This window comes from Arachis stenosperma, chromosome 3 (genome assembly GCF_014773155.1).
Source record: "Arachis stenosperma cultivar V10309 chromosome 3, arast.V10309.gnm1.PFL2, whole genome shotgun sequence".
Lineage (NCBI taxonomy): Eukaryota > Viridiplantae > Streptophyta > Magnoliopsida > Fabales > Fabaceae > Arachis > Arachis stenosperma.
In genome coordinates, this window is record NC_080379.1 from 24,560,864 (window position 1) to 24,566,863 (window position 6,000).

At 38.2% G+C, this 6,000-nt stretch overlaps 1 non-coding gene across 1 annotated transcript; it reads right to left on the bottom strand.

Moving 5' to 3' along the window:
- Positions 1–1,545: 1,545 nt before the first annotated feature.
- Positions 1,546–1,653, bottom strand: LOC130971363 (small nucleolar RNA R71). Its single transcript, XR_009082586.1, has one exon. It is a non-coding gene; the product is annotated as a small nucleolar RNA R71 (small nucleolar RNA).
- Between the last annotated feature and the right edge of the window lie 4,347 nt (positions 1,654–6,000).

Below are 6,000 nucleotides of genomic sequence, written 5' to 3' on the forward strand. Positions count from 1 at the left end.
TCGAAAAAGCACAAAAAAATTATAAAAATCATAAAAACCAAAAATATTTTATGTTTCTTGTTTAAGTCTAGTGTCTGATTTTAAGTTTGGTGTCTTGCATGCATTGTTTAATTGATCTTGGTTCTATTTTCAAGTCAATAGTACAGGGAACTGAAGATTCAGAACATGCAGCAGAGGAATTACACAGAAAAAGCTGGGCGTTCAAAACGCCCAGTGAAGAAGGACAGACTGGCATTTAAACGCCAACCAGGGTGCCTGGTTGGGCGTTTAACGCCCAAAAAGGTAGTGCATTGGGCGTTCTGGGCGTTTAACGCCAGGATGGCACAAGGGGGAGGATTTTGTTTTCAAAATCAAATTTTTTTTTTAGTTTTCAAAGTTTTTCAAAATCAAATCTTTTTCAAATCATATCTTCTCAATCAAATGTTTTCAAAATCAATTTCTTTCTTTTTTCAAAGATACTTGCTAACAATTAATGATTTAATTGAACATTTTAAGTATGTTGCCTTTTCTGTTGAGAAAGGTTTAATGTCTGAATCATATCTTTTCTTGTTAGCCAAGTCATTAATTTTTAAAATCAAATCTTTTTAAAATTATTTTCAAAATCATATCTTTTCAATCATATCTTTTTAAAACCATAACTTTTCAATCATATCTTTTTAATCACATCTTTTTCAAAACAGTTTTTAATCATATCTTTTCGATTTCTAATTTCAAAATCTTTTTCAAAAATTACTTGATTTCTTTCCCACTCTTGATTTTCGAAAATCAATTAAAGTTTTTCAAAAATGTTTTCAAAATATTTCACTTAATTTTCGAAAATTTCTTCCTCTCTTCCCACATCCTTCTATTTATGGAGTACCACTTCTTCTCAAATGCACAATTCAAACTCTATCTAATTAAGTTCGAATTCTTCTACCTCTTCTTTCTATTTTTCTGTTCCTCTGACACCTCAAGAAATCTCTATACTGTGACGTAGAGGATTCCACATTTTCTTGTTCTCTTCTCTTTTATATGAGCAGGAGCAAAGACAAAAGCATTCTTGTTAAAGCTGACCCTGAACCTGAAAGGACCTTGAAGCGAAAGCTAAGAGAAGCTAAGGCACAATTCTCTGTAGAGGACCTAACCGAATTCTTCAAAGAAGAAGAACACATGGCAGCCGAAAACAACAACAATGCAAGGAAGGTGCTGGGTGACTTTACTACACCTACTCCCGACTTCTATGGGAGAAGCATCTCTATCCCTGCCATTGGAGCAAACAACTTTGAGCTTAAGCCTCAATTAGTTTCTCTAATGCAACAGAATTGCAAGTTCCATTGACTTCCATTGGAAGATCCTCATCAGTTCTTAGCTGAATTCTTGCAAATCTGTGACACTGTCAAGACTAATGGGGTTGACCCTGAGGTCTACAGACTTATGCTATTCCCTTTTGCTGTAAGAGACAGAGCTAGGACATGGTTGGACTCACAACCTAAAGAAAGCCTGGACTCTTGGGAAAAGCTAGTCAATGCCTTCTTGGCAAAGTTCTTTCCACCTCAAAAATTGAGTAAGCTTAGAGTGGAAGTCCAAACCTTCAGACAGAAGGATGGAGAATCCCTCTATGAAGCTTGGGAAAGATACAAACAATTGATCAGAAAGTGTCCTTCTGACATGCTTTCTGAATGGAGCATCATAGGTATTTTCTATGATGGTCTCTCTGAACTATCCAAGATGTCTTTGGATAGCTCTGCTGGAGGATCTCTTCATCTGAAGAAGACGCCTACAGAAGCTCAAGAGCTAATTAAAATGGTTGCAAATAACCAATTCATGTACACTTCTGAAAGGAATCCTGTGAACAATGGGACTAATCAGAAGAAAGGAGTTCTTGAGTGGGTGGGTTTTGGAGTTAAAGTGGTTTGAATTTGAAAGGTGAGGTAGGTGGGGTTTTATGAAGGATGGATGTGAGTGGTGAAGAGAAAGATGGGATTTGATAGGTGAAGGGTTTTTGGGGAAGAGGTATTGAGGTGATTGGTGAATGGGTGAAGAAGAAGAGAGAGAGTGGTGTGTTGGTGGGGATCCTGTGGGGTCCACAGATCCTGAGGTGTCAAGGAAAAGTCATCCCTGCACCAAATGGCATGCAAAATCACGTTTTGAGCCAATTCTGGCGTTAAACGCCGGGCTGGTGCCCATTTCTGGCGTTTAACGCCAGGTTCTTGCCCTTTCCTGGCGTTTAACGCCAGTCTGGTGCCCCTTTCTGGCGTTAAACGCCCAGAATGGTGCCAGACTGGGCGTTAAACGCCCAACTGCTAGCCTCACTGGCGTTTAAACGCCAGCAAGTTCTCCTCCAGGGTGTGCTGTTTTTCTTCCTGTTTTTCATTCTGTTTTTGCTTTTTCAATTGATTTTGTGACTTCTTATGATCATCAACCTACAAAAAACATAAAATAACAAAGGAAAATAGATAAAATATAATCATTGGGTTGCCTCCCAACAAGCGCTTCTTTAATGTCATTAGCTTGACAGAGGGCTCTCATGGAGCCTCACAGATACTTAGAGCAATGTTGGAACCTCCCAACACCAAACTTAGAGTTTGAATGTGGGGGTTCAACACCAAACTTAGAGTTTGGTTGTGGCCTCCCAACACCAAACTTAGAGTTTGACTGTGGGGGCTCTGTTTGACTCTGATTTGAGAGAAGCTCTTCATGCTTCCTCTCTATGGTGATAGAGGGATATCCTTGAGCCTTAAACACATAGGATTTGCCATTCACTTGAATGATCAGTTCACCTCCATCAACATCAATCACAGCCTTTGCTGTGGCTAGGAAGGGTCTGCCAAGGATGATAGATTCATCCATGCACTTCCCAGTCTTGGATAGTTCAGAGCTATCCAAAGACATCTTGGATAGTTCAGAGAGACCATCATAGAGAATACCTATGATGCTCCATTCAGAAAGCATGTCAGATGGACATTTTCTGATCAATTATTTGTATCTTTCTCAAGCTTCATAGAGGGATTCTCCTTCCTTCTGTCTGAAGGTTTGGACTTCCACTCTAAGCTTACTCAATTTTTGAGGTGGAAAGAACTTTGCCAAGAAGGCATTGACTAGCTTTTCCCAAGAGTCCAGGCTTTCTTTAGGTTGTGAGTCCAACCATGTCCTAGCTCTGTCTCTTACAGCAAAAGGGAATAGCATAAGTCTGTAAACCTCAGGGTCAACCCCATTAGTCTTGACAGTGTCACAGATTTGCAAGAATTTTGCTAAGAACTGATGAGGATCTTCCAATGGAAGTCCATGGAACTTGCAATTCTGTTGCATTAGAGAAACTAATTGAGGCTTAAGCTCAAAGTTGTTTGCTCCAATGGCAGGGATAGAGATGCTTCTCCCATAGAAGTCGGGAGTAGGTGTAGTAAAGTCACCCAGCACCTTCCTTGCATTGTTGTTGTTTTCGGCTGCCATGTGTTCTTCTTCTTTGAAGAATTCGGTTAGGTCCTCTACAGAGAATTGTGCCTTAGCTTCTCTTAGCTTTCGCTTCAAGGTCCTTTCAGGTTCAGGGTCAGCTTTAACAAGAATGCTTTTGTCTTTGCTCCTGCTCATATGAAAGAGAAGAGAACAAGAAAATGTGGAATCCTCTATGTCACAGTATAGAGATTCCTTGAGGTGTCAGAGGAACAGAAAAATAGAAAGAAGAGGTAGAAGAATTCGAACTTAATTAGATAGAGTTCGAATTGTGCATTTGAGAAGGAGTGGTACTCCATAAATAGAAGGATGTAGGAAGAGAGGAAGAAATTTTCGAAAATTAAGTGAAATATTTTGAAAACATTTTTGAAAAACTTTAATTGATTTTCGAAAATCAAGAGTGGGAAAGAAATCAAGTAATTTTTGAAAAAGATTTTGAAATTAGAAATTAAAAAGATATGATTAAAAACTATTTTGAAAAAGATGTGATTAAAAGGATATGAAAAAAAATTATGCTTTTAAAAAGATATGATTGAAAAGATATGATTTGAAAACAATTTTAAAAAGATTTGATTTTAAAAATTAATGACTTGCCTAACAAGAAAAGATATGATTCAAACATTAAACCTTTCTCAACAGAAAAGGCAACATACTTGAAATGTTCAATCAAATCATTAATTGTTAGTAAGTATCTTTGAAAAAAGAAAGAAATTGATTTTGAAAACATTTGATTGAAAAGATATGATTTGAAAAAGATTTGATTTTGAAAAACTTTGAAAACTTGAAAAAAAATTTGCATTGAAAACAGAATCTTCCCTCTTATGCCATCCTGGCGTTAAACGCCCAGAATGGTGCACATTCTGGCGTTTAACGCCCAATGCACTACCTTTTTGGGCGTTAAACGCCCAACCAGGCACCCTGGCTGGCGTTTAAACGCCAGTCTGTCCTTCTTCACTGGGCGTTTTGAACGCCCAGCTTTTTCTGTGTAATTCCTCTGCTGTATGTTCTGAATCTTCAATTCTCTGTATTATTGACTTGAAAAGACACAAATTAAAAATATTTTTGGATTTTTAATAATGAGGAATAATCAAAATGCAATTAAAATCAAATAACAATGCATGCAAGACACCAAACTTAGCAGTTTGTATACCATTGACACTAACAAAATGAGAATGCATATGAGAAACAACAAAACACTCAAGTCAAGAGAATTCAAAGATCAGAGCAATGAAATCATCAAGAACAACTTGAAGATTAACGAAGACACATAAATGAATGCAAGAAGAACAGAAACATGCAATTGACACCAAACTTAAAATGAGACTCTATACTCAAACAAGAAATGTTTTTGGTTTTTATGATTTTGTAATTTTTTTGTTTTTTTTTCGAAAATTAAGTGAAAAAGAAAATAAAGGTATCAAAATTCTTAATGAGAATTCCAGGAATCATGCAATGTTAGTCTAAAGCTTTAGTCTAAAGGAATTAGACATGGCTAGCCAAGCTTCAGCAGGACATTGCATTCAAGAGCTAAATTGATGATAATCAATCAGCTTTGGTGATGATAAGAACATCACCTTGAAATACTAGAATTCATTCTTAAGAACTCTGAAAAATACCTAATCTAAGCAACAAGATGAACCGTCAGTTGTCCATACTCGAAACAATCCCCGGCAACGACGCCAAAAACTTGGTGCGCGAAATTGTGATTCACTACACAACTTTGCACAACTAACCAGCAAGTGCACTGGGTCGTCCAAGTAATACCTTACGTGAGTAAGGGTCGATCCCACGGAGATTGTCGGTATGAAGCAAGCTATGGTCACCTTGTAAATCTTAGTCAGGCAGACTCAAATGGGTATAGATGATAGATGAATAAAACATAAAGATAAAGATAGAGATACTTATGTATATCATTGGTGAGAGCTTCAGATAAGCGTATGAAGGTGCCTTCCCTTCCGTCTCTCTGCTTTCCTACTGTCTTCATCCAATCCTTCTTACTCCTTTCCATGGCAAGCTTATGCAAGGGTTTCACCGTTGTCAGTGGCTACCTCCCATCCTCTCATTGGAAATGTTCAACGCACCCTGTCACAGCACGGCTATCCATCTGTCGGTTCTCAATCAGGCCGGAATAGAATCCAGTGATTCTTTTGCGTCTGTCACTAACGCCCCGCCTTCAGGAGTTTGAAGCACGTCACAGTCATTCAATCATTGAATCCTACTCAGAATACCACAAACAAGGTTAGACCTTCCGGATTCTCTTGAATGCCGCCATCAGTTCTTGCCTATACCACGAAGACTCTGATCTCACGGAATGGCTGGGTCGTTTGTCAGGCGAGCACTCGGTTGTCAGGCGATCAACCATGCATCGTGTATCAGGAATCCAAGAGATAAACACTAGAGCCTCATATGCTTGTAGAACAAGAGTGGTTGTCAGTCACTTTGTTCATGAGTGAGAATGATGATGAGTGTCACGGATCATCACATTCATCAAGTTGAAGAACAAGTGATATCTTGGACAAAGAACAAGCGGAATTGAATAGAAGAACAATAGTAATTGCATTAATACTCGAG